The sequence below is a fragment of the Cervus elaphus genome, chromosome 20, assembly GCF_910594005.1.
Source record: "Cervus elaphus chromosome 20, mCerEla1.1, whole genome shotgun sequence".
Classification (NCBI taxonomy): Eukaryota; Metazoa; Chordata; class Mammalia; order Artiodactyla; family Cervidae; genus Cervus; species Cervus elaphus.
Window position 1 is genome coordinate 54,327,329 of NC_057834.1, and position 18,680 is coordinate 54,346,008.

Here is an 18,680-nt window from a genome sequence, read left to right on the forward strand (position 1 = left end):
ATTTCTCAGATGCTAAGAATGAGCAATGCAGGGGATGCAGAGATAGGTTCTATCTCTGGATGGGGAACTAACATGCCACATGCATGGAGCAACTAAGCCAAAAAAAACCCGAAAAACCCTTGGGAGTCCTTGTTCCACAAGGAAAGATCCCCCATGATGCAATGAACATCTTGTGTGCCACAATTAAGACCTGATACAGCCAAATAAATCAGTTAACTTTTAAAAATGAGCATAAACAGGCCTGCAGCAGACAGAAGTGTGAGCCTAAACTACCTGCGCCCCAGCCCCTCCACACCTCCCCATTCCCACCCCACATTCCTTTTTGGTTGCCCAAATATTTAGACTTGACTTACTGTTTCTCCTTACAGTGCCCTCCTTTTCCCTGCCATAGGCTTCATTTTTAACAGCCTCCCTGTCAGTTCTCACCACCTTCAATTCAGCCTCAATGCTGCTGCTAAATTGACTTTTCTAAAAAGACCAGATTTTCAGCTGCCTTTATAACCTGAAAGCAATAACGATAATAAAACTCATTAATCACTCACTCTGCTTTAAATCCTGTAATTTGAGGATAAAGTCCAAAGTCCTTAGCATGACCCATAGGGCCCTTCTTAATTAGCTTCTGCATCAGTCCTCAGCCCACACCCTGCTCCCCAGCCCAACTGAATTACTTAGTTCTTTAACTAAGACCTTGTTTCAGATCCCTGCCTTCCTAAATGCTAATGCCTAGAAGCCCCTCCTTTCTCCTCAGCACCAACTCTGACTTTTGAAACTTGGCTCATGCCTGCTTCTACAAGGGGCCTTATCTGAGTCCCCAAATGGTTTTTGTTGTCCTGCTGATCTGTTTTTTATTTATTTTTTTACTGAATGAATGATTCTTTAAATTCTATTGTGCGTTGTTGTTGTTCAGTTGCAAAGGCATATATCTGACTAATAGTGACCCCACAGACTGCTGCATGCCAGGCTTCCCTGTCCTTCACTATCTCCCAGAGTTTGCTCAAATTCATTGTGTCGATAATGCCATCCAACAATCTCATCCTCAGTCAACTCCTTCTCCTCCTGTCTTCAATCCTTCCCAGCATCAGGGTCTTTTCCAATGAGTCAGTTCTTTGCATCAGGTGGCCATAGTATTGGAGCTTCAGCTTCAGCATCAGCCCTTCCAATGAATATTCAGGGTTGATTTCCTTTAGGATTGACTGATTTGATCTCCTTGCAGTCCAAGGGACTCTAAAGAGTCTTCAGCGCCACAATTCAAAAGCATCAGTTCTTCAGTGCTCAGCCTCCAGTGCTCAGATGTGTCCAACTCACATCTGTACATGACACTGGAAAAACCATAGCTTTGACTAGACGGACTTTTGTTGGCAAAGTAATGTCTGACTTTTAATACGCTGTCTAGGTTGGTCACAGCTTTCCTTCAAAGAAGCAAGCGTCTTTTAATTTCATGGCTACAGTCAGCATTCACAGTGATTCTGGAGCCCAGGAAAATAAAATTTGTCACTGTTTCCACTTTTCCCCCATCTATCTGCCTTGAAGTAATGGGACTGGATGTTATGATCTTAGTTTTTTGAATGTTGAGTTTTAAGTCGGCTTTTTCACTCTCTTTCACCTTCATGAAGAGGCTCTTTAGTTCCTCTTTGCTTTCTGCTATTATAGTGGTATCATCTGTATATCTAAGGATGTTTCTCCCGGCAGTCTTGATTCCAGCTTGTGATTCATCCAGCCCAGCATTTTGCATGATGTATTTTGCATAGAAGTTAAATAAGTGGGGTGACAATATACAGCCTTGGCAAACTTTCTCAATTTTGAACCATTCTGTTCCATGTCTGGTTCTGACTGTTGCTTCTTGACCTGCATAGGGGTTTTTCAGGAGGCAGGTAAAGTGGTCTGGTATTTCCATCCCTTTAAGAATTTTCCACAGTTCGTTGTGATCCACACAAAGGCTTTAGCATAGTTAATGAAGCAGAAATAGACATTTTTCTGGAATTCCTTGCTTTCTCAATGATCTAATGGATGTTGGCAATTTGATCTCTGGTTCCTCTGCCTTTTCTAAATCCAGCTGGTATCTGTAAGTTCTTGGTTCACATACGGTTGAAGCCTAGCTTGAAGGATTTTGACTATTACCTTGCGAGCATGTGAAATGAGCACAATTGTACAGTAGTTGGAACATTCTTTGGCATTGCCTCTCTTTGGGACTGGAATGAAAACTGACCTTTTCCAGTCTTGTGGCCACTGCTGAGTTTTCCAAATTTGCTGAAGTATTGAGTGCAGCCTTTTAATAGCATCATCTTTTAGGATTTGAAATAGCTGAGCTGGAATTCCATCACCTCCACTAGCTTTGTTTGTAGTAATGCTTCCTAAGGCTCACTTGACTTCACACTCCAGTATGTCTGGTTCTAGGTGTGTGACCACACCATCACGGTTATCCAAGTCATTACGACCTTTTTTGTATAGTTCTTCTGTGTAGTCTTGCCACCTTTTCTTAATCTCTTCTACTTCTGTTAGGTCCTTGCTGTTTCTCTCCTTTATTGTGCCCATCCTTGTATGAAATATTCCCTTGATGTCCCCAACTTTCTTGAAGAGCTCTCTAGTCTTTCCCATTCTATTGTTTTCCTCTATTTCTTTGCATTGTTCACACAAGAATGCTTTCTTATCTCTCATTGCTAGTCTCTGGAACTCTGCATTCATTTGGGTATATTTTCCCCTTTCTCCTTTGCCTTTCACGTGTCGTCTTAACTATCCTTAGGGCCTCCTCAGACAACCACTTTGCCTTCTTGCATTTCTTTTTCTTTGGGATAGTTTTGGTCACTGCCTCCTATACAATGCTATGAACCTTCATCCATAGTTCTTCAGGCACTCTGTCTACCAGTTCTAGCTCCTCAAATCTTCATCACCTCCAGTGTATAATCATAAGGGATTTGATTTAGGCCAAACATGAATGGCCTAGTGGTTTTCCCTACTTTCTTCAATTTAAGCCTGAGTTTTGCAAAGGAAGCTCACAATCTGAGCCACAGTCAGCACCAGGTCTTGTTTTTTCCTGACTGTATAGAGCTTATCCATCTTTGGCTGCAAAGAATATAGTCAATCTGATTTCATTATTGACCATCTGGTGATGTCCATGTGTAGAGTTGTCTCTTGTGTTATTGGAAGAGGACGTTTGCTATGACCAGCGTGTTCTCTTGACAAAGCTCTGTTAGCCTTTGCCCTGCTTCCTTTTGTACTCCAAGGCAAAACTTGCCTGTTACTCCAGGTATCTCTTGCATTCCTACTTTTGCATTCCAATTCCCTATTTTAAAAAGGACATCTCTTTTGGTTGTTCTAGAAGGTCTAGAAGTTTGTCTTCATAGAACCAGACAGCCTCAGATCTTTGGCACTAGTGGTTGGGGCATAGACTTGGATTACTGTGATATTGAATGGTTTGCCTTGGAAATGAACTGAGATCATTCTGTTGTTTTTGTGGTTGCACCCAAGTACTGTATTTCAGATTCTTGTTGACTATGAGGGTTACTCCATTTCTTCTAAGGGATCCTTGCCCACAGTGGTAGATACAGTGCTCATCTGAATTAAATTTGCCCATTCCTGTCCACGTTAGTTCACTAATTCCTAAAATGCTGATGTTTATTCTTGCCATCTTCTGCTTGACCACCTCCAATTTACATTGACTCGTGGACCTAACATTTCAGGTTTCTATGCAATATTGTTCTTTATAACATCAGACTTTACTGCCAGACACGGCCACAACTGAGCGTTGTCTCCGCTTTGGCACAGCTCTCTTTCTGGAGCTATTTCTCTGCTCTCGTCCAGTAGCGTACTGGATGCCCACTGACCTGGGGGCGAGGGGCTCAACTTCCAGTGTCATATCCTTCTGCCTTTTCATACTGTTCATGGGGTTCTTGAGGCAAGAATACTGGCTTGATTGGTCATTCCCTTTTCCAGTGGGCCACGTTTTGTCATAGCTTCATTTGTCATAGCTTCATTACACAGGCCCCTTTGCCAGAACAAGTCATCCATGTGATCATTTTGGTTAGCCTTGTGTGATTGTGGTTTTCCTTCTGGAGGCTGTGGGATTGTAGTTCTTGCTTCTTCTGTCTGCCCTCTGATGGATGAGGATAAGAGGCTTGTGCAAGGTGTCAGATGGGAGGGACTTGCTATGGGGAAATCTGGGTTGGCAGAGCTATGCTCAGGAAATCTTTAATCCAATTGTCTGCTGAAGGGTGGGGCTGAGCTGTTGCTTGTCCCGAGGCAACCCGGTCCTGGGTCCTGGAGTCTACGGGCTCTGTAGAGCTATTGGCGACCTCCAAGGGAACTTATGCCAACATGTGCCTCCCAGGACAGATGCTACTAGGACCCCTGTCCCTGCGGCAGGCCACTCTTGACCTACGTCTCTGCAGAAGACCCTCAAACATTCACAGGCAGGTCTGGCTTAGTCTACTGTGGGGTCACTGCTCCTTTCCCCTGGGCCAGTTTCCACAAGGTTGTGTTTGTGTCCTCCAAGAGTCTGTCTCCCCCAGTCCTGTGGAAGTTCTGTAATCATATCCCACTGGCCTTCCAAGTCAGATTCCCGGGGGATTCCCAGTCCCATTGCTGGATCCCCAAGCTGGGAAGCCCGATGTGAGGCTCAGAACGGTCACAACAGTGGGAGACTTTCTCTGGTAATACTGTTCTCCAGTTTGTGGGTCACCCATCTGGCAGGTCTAGGACTGGATTTTATCATGTCTGCACCCCTCCTACTGTCTCTTGTCTTTGGAAGTGGGTTCCAGCATCCTTTTGATGGTTCTTCAACAGCTAGTTGCAATTTTGGTGCTTTCTTTCAGGAGGAGATGAGCACATTACAATCTTCAAAAGTTTCACATATATGATTTCATATAATCCCTTCTTAATAACACATTTTTTCCTCCTACCCCTATATTGCCCCTCTCTTCCCCACTGGTAGTGGGGCTAGGTTGTTCTCTATGTCTGTGAGTCTGCTTTTTTGTTTTATTCACAAGTTTATTATAATTTTAAGATTCCACATACAAGTGATAACATATAGTATATCTTTGTCTGACTTATTTCACTTAGTTTAACACCCTCCAAATCCATCCATGTTGCTGCAGATGGGAAAATTTCATTCTTTTTTTTTTTTATGACTGAATAGTATTCCACTGTGGGCTTGCCAGGTGGCTCAGTGGTATAGAGTCCACCTGCCAATGCCAGACATGCAGGTTCAATCCCTGGGTCCGGAAGATCCCCCGGAGGAAGAAATGGCAACCCACTCTTGTATTCTTGCTTGGATGATCCCATGGACTGAGGAGCCTGTCAGGCTATAGACTGTGGGGTTGCAAAGAGCCAGACAGGACTTAGTGACTGACAGCAGGCCCACCCATGAGTATTCCATTGTGTGTGTGTATTTATGTGTATATGTGTGTGTATATGTATATATACCCATTTCTTTATCCATTCATCTGTTGATAGACACTTAGATAGATCCTTTTTTTTTTTTTTTTTTTTAGTTTTTTGGCCACTCCGTTTGATATGTAGGATCTTAGTTCCCTGATCAGGGATCGAAACCTCACCCCCTGCAGTGGAAACTCAAAGTCTCAGCCACTAGACTGCCTGGGAAGTCACCATATCTTGACAGTTGCAAATAATGCTATTATTATATACACTGGGATGCATGTATCTTTTCAAATTAGTACTTTTTTTCCCCCAGACATATAGCCAGGAGTGGAATTGCTGGGTCATATGGTAGTTCTATTTTTGTTTTTCTGAGAAACCTCCATACTGCTTTCCACAGTGGCTGCCCCAGTTTGTTTTTGAGTGTCTTTCTGTCTGCAGTGCAGTTAGAGCATGAATCTTGGTGTCAAATCCCAGGTCTCTGGGTACAAAGTGCAGACAGACCACTGATTATCTCTCGGTCCTTAAGCAAGTTTCTTAACCTCTAGGCTTCAGTTCCTGTATCTATAAAATGGGACTAATAAATAGAACTTACCTTATAGGGCTGCTATGAGAATTAAATACAACAGCAACTATAAAATCTTTAGCATACTTCCTGACACAGAATAAATACTCAATACCTATTTTCACTACCTCTGTCACAAATAGTGACCACTGAAGCATAATTTTTTTTTTTGAAGCATAATTTTCAGAGTGGTAAAATCAAGCCTCTCATAGAGAAATAATAAAATTTACACGTTTATATAACTCATTAATTAAGGAAAGAATCAGTAAGATCTTAGAACTTTTAAATGAGCATTGGACTTATAGAGACTTATCTCTCCTGAGAGTCCCTTGGACTGCAAGGAGCTCAACCCTGTATATTCACTAGAAGGGCTGATGCAGAAACTCCAATACTTTGGCCACCTGATGCAAAGAGCCAAATCCCTGATGCTGGAAAGATTGAAGGCAAAAGAAGGGGAGGGCAACTGAGGATGAGATGGTTAGATAGCATCACCAACTCAATGGACATGAATTTGAGCAAACTCTTGGAGACAGTGGAGGGAAGTGGTGTGCTGCAGTCCATGGGGTCGCAAAGATATGGACATGACTCAGTGACTGAAGAACAACTACAAATTCTCTACTGGACAAAACTCATCTGCATTGCCTTGAACAGAAACAGTTTGTATCGCACATCAGACAGGAAGCATGTGCACCATCATCAGCCCTCTACAAGTTAATTTCCACCACTGCAGAGTTATAAAATGGCCCAGCAAAAGACGTGAAGGGTGTGAAGTTAGTTCCCTAGAGGATCAGACAGCCTGGAATCCTAGACAACGCAGAGCATTCCACTGAAAGAATATTCAGTGAGCCTTTGCCCACTTCAAAGTCTGTTATAGTTTTTCCTAGCACTGCAGTGCATGGCACACATCAGTTTGCTTTGCTAAACCTGTACCAAGCTGTGAGTTCCTTGAGATAGAGGGAATAACATGGAAAGTTGTTGAGCCCTTTTGATTTGAGCTGGGTAGAGAAAGAGAAAGCAACATTTCTCCTGGAGAAAAGCATCCAGAGAGACCTGTGTTGGCACCATGGTAGAAACGGAAGGCAAGCACGTGCGAGACACAGACCACGCACAAGGCCCTGGGTTAGACTAAGAGCATAGGAAAATGGAGGAGGGCCAGTCTCTGTCTGGTGAGGGCAATAATAGAAAACCAGTGCTTACAATACAGTGTGATGAGGACCCTAAAAATCCAAAAGGTTACCTTCAGGAACTCGAGTGAATTACCAGCAACATTTCCCAAGCTCTGGCCTGATAAAGAGATAAACACAGGAGATCCTTGTGAAGCCTATGCACAGCCTCAGAGAAATGAATAAAGAAGCATCTATGTTCTACACCCACTGTTAGGCTCCCTCCCCTTCCTTCCTACCTTTTGGCTGAACTTCTGCTGGCAGACCTGTGGCTGTGGAGAATTAACATCCGAGTTATCTCAGATCTCTAGGAATGTAAGTCCTCATTACAGGCATAGGCAATCCTGCAGCACTCCCCACGTCTCACAGGCAACTAGCACGCTTGGAGTCATTGCTAAGAAATTGGTGTCCACCTGTGGAAAGACGGGGTGTTCAAAGAGGGACTAGTCAACAACAAAATGCGGGAGACTTGTTTCCCCCTGGAACGTCTCTGCGAGGCGTGGAAGATCTGACTATGCTTGTTATGTGACAGCACTTATTTGTTGAATCTATAAAAGAATGAATGAATAAATGAGTGAAGACTCCAGAGGAAGATCTGTTCAGGGAGAGGGGCTAGCCCACTGGCTGCCCGCACATGTCGTCAGCAAGACTGGTGTCCTTGAAATACTAAAGGAATTAGTATTTAAGCATCAACCAACTGCTTTGACTTAACTTTTCTCCTCACGGGACAATCCTTTGGCTTTCTCTATGCTCTTAGCTGCCTAACAGGAGATGGTACGCTGGCAGGAGGGCCTTCCTGATGGCTCAGTGGTAAAGAATCCATCTGCCAAAGCAGGAGATGCAGGTTCCATCTGGGTCAAGAAGTTCCCATGGAGAAGGAAATGACAACCTACTCCACTATTCTTGCCTGGAGAATACCATGGGCAGAAGAGCCTGGTGGGCTAACAGTCCATGGGGTCGTAAAAGAGTTGAACATGACTTAATGACTAAATAACAGCAACTGCTGGCAGGCACATTCAATCCGAGTGCACACCATGCTCCCCCTATGAATTCTGGCACATACATGAGCCTCAAATCTCCGTCAGACTCCTCTCAGGCTCCATTCAACCCTGGGGGACAGACAAGAACAAACCACAGGTTCACCAAGGTGGCACCACCAGAGTCATCCTCCTGCACCACGGGCCCGATGACACCTCCCTCACCAGCCCCATCTTTTGATTTTGCTCTGATCACTGAAGTGTTTCTCCAGACACTGTTGATGGGCTTTAGCCCTGGGAGGTGACTGACGTGGAGCCCAGACAGCTGGGCTCTCGGCAGCCCCCCTGCCCCTCACATCCCACCTGGCTCAGCCCCGGCCTCAGGGTCAGGCCCCCAGGGACCCGAGCTGCTTGTGCTTCTCAGGAGGGAACAGACGGCATGGGGGCCCGCTCAGGAGCAGCCATGGGAGTCAGCCCAGCCCACGGCCTGAAAGCTCACCCCGTCTGCTCCCACACCCGGCAACACCAACACATCTTCACCGGGCAGGATGGTGCAGGGGGCTTGGGGCTCAGGAATGCCTGGGTTTGGAGCCTGGCCCTACTGCTCACCGGCTGTGTGGCTCTGGGAAGACCACTTTGCTTCCCTGTGCCTCAGTTTCCCCATCTGTAAAATATGGATGACAATGGTCGTATCAGTCAGAGTTCAGTGCAGGAAATAGGAACCACTTGTGTTTTGAGCAAAGTGACTTGAGACGGGGCTAGATGCTTATGGGATGGTTGGATGTGGGAGGGGAGGAGGTAAGGCTGAGTCTCTGGAGATCTGCTCCCTCATCCCGGGCAGAAGAGGAAGGTGGGTAAATGGAGGTTGCTACTGGCAACCTGAGTATTCTCAGTTCAGGATACACTGACTTGGCTGTGATCCAGGGAGCAGGCAGGGGCTCCACTGCTGCTGCTAGGGGTGGGGACCGCACACGACACTGCTGCCAGAAAAGATGCCCATCTGTATGGCCCTGCTCGCCAGAAGGGAGCAGCCAAAGCAGCAGGAAGGCGGGCTCTGGTTCCCTTCCACCCTCCAAATCCCACGTGAGGGTCTCAGCGTTGGATCACAGTGTGCACCTACCACTCCCAAAGAAATGATTCTGAGAGGTAAGGCTTCAGCTTTCCGCTTCTAAAGGACAGGAAACGGAATGGATTCTGGGTGCTACTTAACCATGTGAGGATTAACCGCATTTACGCCAGGAGGCACCCTCCCAGGTCCTGGGCTCTGGCAAGTGTTACAGTGGTTATGGCTACATGCCTGCCACGTGCAAGCGCTGGGCCAGGCCCTGGAGATACAGCAGTGAGCAAGGCAGGGCCAGATCCCGGAATAGTGAGGAGAGCCCAAGGGGAGCAAACACCGGGATCACGAAGGCAAGGAGTCGATGCAAAAGTGTCCTGTAAAGGCCTGGGGAGCCCAGGGAGCCGGGAGAGCGGGGAGGGAGCACCCAGGCCAGCACTGGTGGGGAGGGGAGGGGAGAGAGGTAGGTGCCAGTTCCCAGTAGCAGTGGAGTCTCATATGACGCTTGAAGGAGAGCTAGAAATTAACCAGACTAAGCAGGAAGAAATAGGGTGTGTCTGTGTGTGTGGTGTGTGTGTATATGTGTGTGTACGTGTGTGTCTATGCTAATTTTCACCTTGAGGAAGCATGCTGCTGCTGCTAAGTCGCTTCAGTCGTGTCTGGCTCTGTGTGACCCCATAGACCCATAGATGGCTCCCTCACCAGGCTCCCCCGTCCCTGAGATTCTCCAGCCAAGAACACTGGAGTGGGTTGCCATTTCCTTCTCCAATGCATGAAAGTGAAAAGTGAAAGTGAAGTCACTCAGTTGTGTCCGACTCTTAGCAACCCCATGGACTGCAGCCTACCAGGTTCCTCCGTCCATGGGATTTTCCAGGCAAGAGTACTGGAGTGGGTGCCATTGCCTTCTCCGTTGAGGAAGCAAATACATATACAAAACCCTGGAAGATGAAAAAGAGTGCTTGGCATTTCCCACTGGTGGACAGTTAGGTCTGACCAGTGCCCAGAGTCGGGGTAGGGTAAGGCGTGTGTAAGAAAGGAGAAGAAAGCAGGAGTATGGAGCTGTACATGTCAGTTTTTGAAGAATTTGAGCTTTATCTTGTAGGCAATGGGGATGCCCGCTATTGTTGTTTAGTTGCTGTGTCCAGCTCTTTCATGACCCATACACTGTAGCCTCCCAGGCTTCTCTGTCCATGGCATTTCCCAGGCAAGAATACTGGACTGGGTTGTCATTTCCTTCTCCAGGGGATCTTTCTGACCTGGGGATCAAGCCCACATCTCCTGCATTGGCAGGCACGCCACCAGGGGAGCGCAGTGGGTACACATAGTAGAGTTTAGGCAGGGAGAAGGGTCTCCCATTCTGGTTTCAGTAATATCACTTGGATGCATTTTGCGCAATCAGTTGGAAGCAGGGATTTCAGGTATGACGTTACAGTTGTCTGGGCTGGAAATGGGGCTGCCAAGAAGAGGACAACAGAAAAGGCTGGGCAGATTCAATCGCATTTACAAGGCAGAGTGAACAGAGTAGGGTGGGAGTGGGAACAGGGAGAAACCCAGGGTGGCTGCCAGGTTTCAGCAGCAGGCACACCCGGATGGGCGGGGCCCCCATCAACTCCTGGCACCTGATCCTGGGTGGTGCCCACCTACAGGCTCCTGCCTGTAGACTGAGCTCACATAAAGCCCCTTCCCTCCCATCAACCTTACTGGCTGTATGCAATTCAGTTCCAGCAACATTTATTAACCAGCTATTACGTGCTATGAACCAGGGAGGCATCTCCCCACCTCACCTAAGGGAGTTTTAACTGGATGTCTGAGAGACTCCAGAGCAGAGAGAAGGGGAAAGCTGTCCATACAAGTTACAATTCAGGAAAGCCTAAGTTCAGGCCATTTTCTCTTCGTCCTACCGCCAAAGGGACTTGACCCCTGACCTCTGACCCTCACACAGCCTTATACAGAGCTCCTGGGCCCCCAGCTTCTATTGGGGCAGGCAGTGGAGACAGATGCCACCCCCTCTTCTCCTTCTCCTCCTATGTTCCTTCTGCTGTGAGATTCTTGATGAAGGGACAGGCCCACCATCCAACAGACTCAGCATTTGGAATCAAGGCATTTCCCCAGAGGCTCTTGTCAGAGAGACATGAATCTGCTCCCGTCGTAACATGGTACCTTCTTAGTGTCAGGCGAGTGTATGCTCCTCGGTTCTTTGTCTCGTAACAACAAGGACTTGGAGTGACAGACAATAAAGCCTCCCCCCTCGGCATGCCACAGCTCTCGGGTCTTGGACAGACCCTGTTATAGCTCTTAGGTCTCAAACGGACCGTGTTATAGCTCTTAGACAAACCAGTGTTACAGCTCAGTGTTACAGCTCTATTTTATTTAAAAGATAGCAGGAAAATCCATCTTCAAGGCGTGAGGACACATAGATCCAAAGACGCGAAGAGAAGAGCTCTCCAGTGCGCCGGAGGGAGAGAGAGAGAGAGCGTGCCCTTTGGCTCCTCTTTTTTTTTTTTTTTGGCTCCTCTTTTTATGTGTTTTTTCCTTGCCCCTGGGCCTGTCCTATGCAAACTGGGCTTAGGCAGGAGTGCAGTTCTACCTGAAGTCCTCACTCCCGTCCTCGGACCTTCCTCTGACCTTCCTCTGTTCTATTTTCTCGGGCTTTCTCCTCCTTGTCTTTTAGCCACCGCCATTTTGGACTCCTTTTCCCTATTCTAACTACCTAACATTCCCCCCTCAAGAGATGGGAGGCCCAATTCATTTCAGGATAGCTCTGAAGAGCCAAAACAGCTTGACAGAGATTGAAGTCCAAAACAGACAGGAGATAGATCTTCTGGTCCCTGAACAAGGAGGGACTTAAGCTATCCTGGCGATGTGAATTTAGAGTTGGCTAATGCCCCTACTAGTCCTTGCTATGCCACATTGATGCTGCTTATGATTGCTCCATGTATTATCAATTGACTAACCTGTTTTGTCTCTGCTCAGGTCAACAAGCTACAACATGCGGTGCCAGTTAAACAAAGATACAAAACTACAGCCGACCATGGAAAATATCACTCACCCTTAGATGGACACCACTATGAGGACTCTGAGGCCCGAGACTAGCAAGAGGGGGAGGCCCAATACCCCTCACCGTCCCAGTTCAGCAGGAAGTAGCCAGAAAGACCTCAACGCCCCTGTTCCCAAAGAATTGGGAGTTCTTTGGGGGCTTTAATTGGGATGGGGGCTTTAATGTCCGTCACTCCAAATCCTTGTTGTGACGAGACAAAGAACCAAGGAGCATACACTCACCTGACACTAGCGATTCACTATCACAGTATGGTAGTGCAGGCAAATTACAGGCTGGCTTTGGTCAGAGCCTAGAAGAGAGGCCTGGAGCCATCCATCCTACATGGGTCTGGGCATTGGAAAATAACGACAGTGTTACCGAACTGAACTTGGGTCTGCTTGCTCATGGCATAGCAAAGCCAACTTACTAACTCCAAGTTGTGATGAAGGCAGGTACAGCGTTTACTGCAGGGTCCAGCAAGGCGGAGAGGCGGCTTGAACACTCAAAAGATCCAAACTCCCAGATGGCTTTCATGGAAGTGTTTTTAAAGGCAACATTTGGGGTGAAGGGCTGCAGGGTGCAGCCCTGACTTTCTTCTGACTAGCTGGTGATGAGGTAACAGGGTGATATTTCAGGAATCTTAATCACCAGACTTCTGGTTCCTACCAGTATGGATCTGCATGCTTGTGCTCAGCTTGACCTCCACCTGAGTAGGGGTCTCAGTTCCTGCAGAACTCAAAGATCTATGTCAGATTGCTATACATACCCCAGAACTCCGATTTATCACTCAACTATTGTCTCTTGGCTGCTTTTCCTTTATTTCAGCATTCCCTCACTTCCCTAGTCAGTAACTGCTTGAATCTACTCAGGCCTAGAAGACTAAGGCCTTTTCCTACAAACAAACGGAAAGGCTTTTTGTAGCTGGGAGACCCCTGCTAGGTTTCAATTCACTTTTTTCTTTGATATCCTCAATCCTGAAGGGAACACATGTGGGACAAGAAAGGAAATAAAGTTTTGCATAGAAAGATTAAGCATAAACTCAGCAGAGGAACCCAGTTTTGTTTTGTTTTTTTTTGGGGGGGGGTCAGTTTCAATAGTAACAGCATTTACTATTGATTCAGCATTCCACATTCCTAATTTCTAAATCTTCATAATTCTGCAATGTAATTATTGTCCCCATTTTGCAGATGCTGGAACTGAAATTAAGTAACCTGCCATTTAAGTTCACATGGCTGCTAGGTGGCTGAGTGGAACTTCAACCAACCCAGGACTGATGCTAATGCCTTTTTTTTTCTTTTTTTTTAAGATTTATTTATGGCTGTGCTGGGTCTTGATTGCTGTGCATGGGCCTTCTCCAGTTTCAGCAAGTAGGTGCTACTCTCTAGTTGCAATTTGCAGGCTTCTTATTGCAGCGGCTTCTCTTGCTGTTCTCATGGGCTCTAGAGTGAAGGCTTAGTCATTGTGGTGCATGGGCTCGGTTGTCCTGTGGCATGTGGTATCTTCCCAGACCAGGGATCAGATCCAAGTCCCCTACTCTAGCAGGCAGATTCTTTACCACTGAGACACCAAGGAAGCCCACTAATGCCTTCTTAATGACTACATGGTCATTAAGCCTTGCTCCCTGAACTAGCCAGGTTTCCACTACTCCCCAGGGTGGTCCCATCCCAGAAGGATGTTGTTCTCTCACATCTTCCTCATGGTTGTTTGGCTGGACCTAGAAATGAGGCGCCTAGAAAGATGAGGTGTACAGAGCCAGGGCCAGGCCACTGGGGAGATGTCTGGAGCCTCACTCTTGTTCCCCCTCCCCCACAGGGTGTCTCCTGGCACCACAAAGACCTGCTCATCCAGAGGACACCTGTGACTTCCTATCCCTCCTCTTCCTTTGACTGAAACGTTGCAGGACTGTCTCTTCTCTGCTCTGGGACACTGCCCGGGGCCTCAGCCTACCAGCCAGAGGCTCCCACCCTGGTCTTAATTTCCACTATAATGCTCTCAAATTCTCAGCTGAGACTCCAGGATACAGCCCGCAGAGCACTTTCACAGGCAGGAGCTGTGACTGGTGGGATGGGGAGGAGCCTCCAGGTCCCCCTAGCTGTCCCCCCAACCCCCTTAACCCCCACCCCCCATAGGGGAGGAAAAATAACTTTCCTCCACTCTTCTGAGCTCTCAACTGAGACCTCTGTAAACAAAAAGATAAGAAAGAAACCGAAGTTTATTCACATATACTTGTACACCAGGGAGATAACCAGGGGAAAAAAATTAACTCTCCCAAGGGGCCTAAGCTAGCAGTTTAAACACCACCTTCAGCCAAAAACAGAGGAAACAAAGGTGAGTGCGGGTCAGGGAGGAAGCCAGTTCTGGAAGATTACCCGGAAGAGCAGAGTAAACAAGGGGAAGGTTTGTTATGTAGATTTAAGTAAACGCCCTTTCCACAGATTTTTATAATTCTGTGATTTATAGTCAACTTCTCCACCCACTGAGGGAGACACCCTCACAAATGGAGATTTCTTTTATAAATGCACATCTCTGTCAAAGAGTCATTTCTACTGTTTTTCAGAAGCTTCCTTTGTCTGCAGTTTCTGAAAATAATCAGCTCAAAATAATCCTTCTGCCCTGGAGGCGTATTTGAGATGGCCTATTCTCCCACTCTTCATACCCTCCTCAAACCTGGGCTCCCTGCCACTGGTTTTAGGAGAAAAAAAAAAAATGTTCTGGTCTAAAGTGAGGTCAGCGGGGTTTCTCAGGTCACAGACCTCTGCTGGGCTATGCCCTGGGGCACAAGTTAGTAACACCAAGTCCCTGAGCAGCAGGAAGAGGCAGGATCCAGGGTCTGGCAGCGCTGTGGCATGCTAGCCTTGGGTGCCGAGCCACCACTAGAAGGCTTGGTGGGGGAGGGGGGCGTCTGCAGACCCACGAGGAAGGCCCCAGTGTACAATCCTGCTGGGACAGACTGAGGGAGGCGTCCTCCACAGGCTAGCAGCCAGGCTCCTCCCTGCTCTTTCACACCCGGGGCTCCTCTGAGGGGGACAAGTTCTGAGTCCTCACCAGCTGGATCTTGCTGCAGGTTCCCCTTCCTGTTTGTACCAGCCTCAGACCCTGGGGAAGCAGGAAAAGCCCCTCTCCACGCCCTGCTCCCACTCTCCACTATATTCCTGGGGAAAACACACACCCACACCCTCTAATCTATATAGTCACTCCCAGCACAGCACAGGCATACCACACACCCCTCAGTAAGTAGCAAACGCCCACCCCGCCCCCCGCAGGCAGCCCTGATGGAGACTCCCATGAATTCCTCCCAGCCTGAAGGCTGGCTCTGTTTCCATTCGAATCTCACACTGACTGTCTTCAAGGCTTGACCACACCAGAAACCTGGACAGAGAGGCCAGTCTGTAGGTGGACAGGATGCTCTCCTCCACCCTAGTTTCCCCAGAAGGCCTCTCCCGGGCTCTCTCCTTTCCTGTCCCCTGCCCATCCTGGCACGCCCGGCCGCCTCCGCCGCTTAGATGAGGCAGTGTGGGGCGCCCTCGTGTGAGCAAGGGCGGCCCTGCAGCCCCACCGCCAGGATCCGGGGCTGCCCTCTTCCTGCACCCCCACTGCCCTCCTCCAGGAGCCCCTCCCTGGCTGTCCCACGGATGTCAGGGCTCCGCACCGCCCACGCCCACTATTCCAACTGGCCTGCCTCCAAGCTACATTCCCTCCTTCTTTTACCTCTGAATGTTTTCTCACATATTTCAAAATTTAAAATTCTATGCATTTTAAAATCTAGAAGTGAAGTAAAGTGAAAGTCGCTGAATCATGTCCGACTCTTTGTGACCCCATGGACTACACAGTCCATGGAATTCTCCAGGCCAGAATACTAGAGTAGATAGCCTTTCCCTTCTTCAGGGGATCATCCCAACCCAGGGATCAAACCCAGGTCTCTCACCTTGCAGGCGAATTCTTTACCAACTGACTCACAAGGGAAGCCCAAGAATCCTGGAGTGGGTAGCCTATCCCTCTTCCAGCGGGTCTTCCCAACCCAGGAATCAAATCGGGGTCTCCAAGACAGCTGTTAAAACCTAGACAGGTTAACAAAGCAGAGACATCACTTTGCTGACAAAGGTCTGTCAACTACAGATTGGCACTTGCCAAGATGGTTGCCGACTGAACAACTAGGGCATTCGCCATCTGCCTCTGCGGAGACTAAACCCTGCACTGAAGCTGTTGACCTTCAACACTCCCTGAGGGAGTTCTGGTTGGAGTAAGGCACTCTGTGCCCCAGGGAATCTGGCAGGGCAGGTCTTTAGGTAGATGTTTTAGGAACAGATTTTATGATCCCAATCCTTGCATCTCCTCATATCTAGAAGAGCACTAAATCCCTTCATTGTGACATCAGGTCCTAGCAACAAATTTTTCATAAAATAAATGCTTAATGGTATTGAACTCCCCCTTCACCAAAACCTTATATATTGACTTTCCCCCACTGCCGCTTTGGAGCAGTCTGTCTGAGCTATCTGACGTGCTCCCTCCCTGGTTGCAGTCCTCATTTTGCCCCAAATAAAACTTAACTCACAACTCTCAAGTTGTACCTCTTTTTTTAGTCGACAGGTCTATATAGTCAAAGCTATGGTTTCTCCAGTAGTCATGTACGGGTGTGAGAGCCAGACCATAAAAAAGGCAGACCACTGAAGAATTGATGCCTTCGAACTGTGGTGTTGGAGAAGACTCTTGGACAGCAAGGAGACCAAACCAGTCAATCCAAAAGGAAATCAACCCTGAATATTCATTGGAAGGATTGATGCTGAAGCTAAAACTCCAATACTTTGGTCACCTGATGAGAAAGGCTGACTCAATGGAAAAGACCCTGATGCTGGGAAAGATGGAGAGCAGGAGGAGAAGGGCATGACAGGGGATGAGATGGTTGAATGGCAACATCAACTTAATGGACATGAGCTCAGCAAACTCTGGGATAGTGAAGGACAGGGAAGCCTGGCATGCTGCAGTCCATGGGCTCGAAAAGAGTTGGACATGACTGATTGAACAACAATGCATTTTAAAAGACATACGTAAGAAAATATTATCTGTAAAACATAATATGGTTAACACCCATGAGGCTGCAACCCAACAAGAGAGGTGAAACAGAAACATCAACAACTTGCATCTTCCTTTGAGTTGCTCTTCATCACATTCCCTTCCTTCTCCCCAAACCAGAAGTAACCACTGTCACAAATTTCATATTTTCTCTTGCCTTTTTTAACCCCAACTTTTCTTTTTGTGGTAAAATGAAATTTACAGAATTAGCCATTTTAAAGTGTATAGTTTGGGGCTTCCCTGGTGGTCCAGTGGCTAAGAATCCACCTTGCAACTCAAGGGACACCAGTTCAATCCCTGGTCCAGGAAGATTCCACATGCCTAGGAGCAACTAAGGCCATGCTCCACAACCACTGAGCCTGAGCCTATGTGCTAGAGCGGGCAAGTGGAAACTCAGAGGCTGCATGTCCTAGAGCCTGTGCTCCTAAACAAGAGAAGGCACCACAACCAGAAGCCTGTGCACTGGAATGAAGACTAATACCCACCGCCCCCCCTCCCCCCCCCCGCCGACCCCCACAACTAGAGAAAACTCTGGTGGAGCAGCAAAGATCCAGCACAGCCAAAAAGAAAAATAAATTTAAAATAAATGGTTTTTATTTAAGTTCTATTGTTTCAGTTCTTGCATTTAGGTTCTTGATCCATTTTCAGTTGGTATCCTGTTAGGTTCTGCTAACAGGGAGTGCTGAAGAAAAATTAAAGGGTGGAGGAGTGGAGAAAAGACTACCTTTTATCTCCATCCCTGGTTCCTTCCAGTGATTCTCCAGTGGTGGCACTTAACCCCAGCCTCCAGTCCTTTCTTCACTGCCCCCAAACCTCTCCTTTCCTCTCAGAGGCAGCAGTGGGTGGTGTCCTGTCCTCGGAGGTCAGAGTTCCACTTCCTTAGAGCTCTTCCTCCAAGCTCCTGCAAGTCTATAAAACCCTCTTCTTACCCTTTGTTTCTCCACACCGAGCGGGAGCTGCTTTCTGACTTTTATTAAGGGACTAGTTCAGCACTCCCTCTGTCTTCTTTCAGCCCTCTGGGGCATCTGCTAACAACACCCTGTATTAACTTCTCTGATTGAAAGTGTAACTTCTGCTTTCCAGACCGGATCCCAGCTGATACAGTGAATATGCCATTATTTATTCACCCATTCACCTTTTGATAGATGCTGGGACTGTTTCTAATCTTACTACTATTTCTATTTTCTACTTCTACTATTTCACTTTGAACAATGATATCAAGACATTTTGTATGCGTGTTCTGGTATACAGTCCTAACATTTCTCTATGTATATATAAGAAATAAGATGCTGGGTATTAGGGTATACAAATGTCCCATTTAACAGGCAACTGTCAATCTGTTTCCGGCTTACACTGCACTGTATACAATAATATCCTGCTTATTCACATATCCAAATTCCACATATGCCTCTGTGTGTGTGCGGAGGGGCCCAGAGCCTCG

General features: G+C 47.3%; 1 long non-coding RNA gene across 1 annotated transcript in view; it reads right to left on the bottom strand.

The window, feature by feature from the left end:
• Nucleotides 1-18,680, bottom strand: part of LOC122676911 — an 87,065-nt gene that overhangs the window by 12,422 nt on the left and 55,963 nt on the right. Inside the window, exon 3 of the long non-coding RNA XR_006335659.1 lies at nt 7,338-7,511. This is a non-coding gene — a long non-coding RNA (uncharacterized LOC122676911). The remainder of the gene's footprint in view (nt 1-7,337; nt 7,512-18,680) is intronic.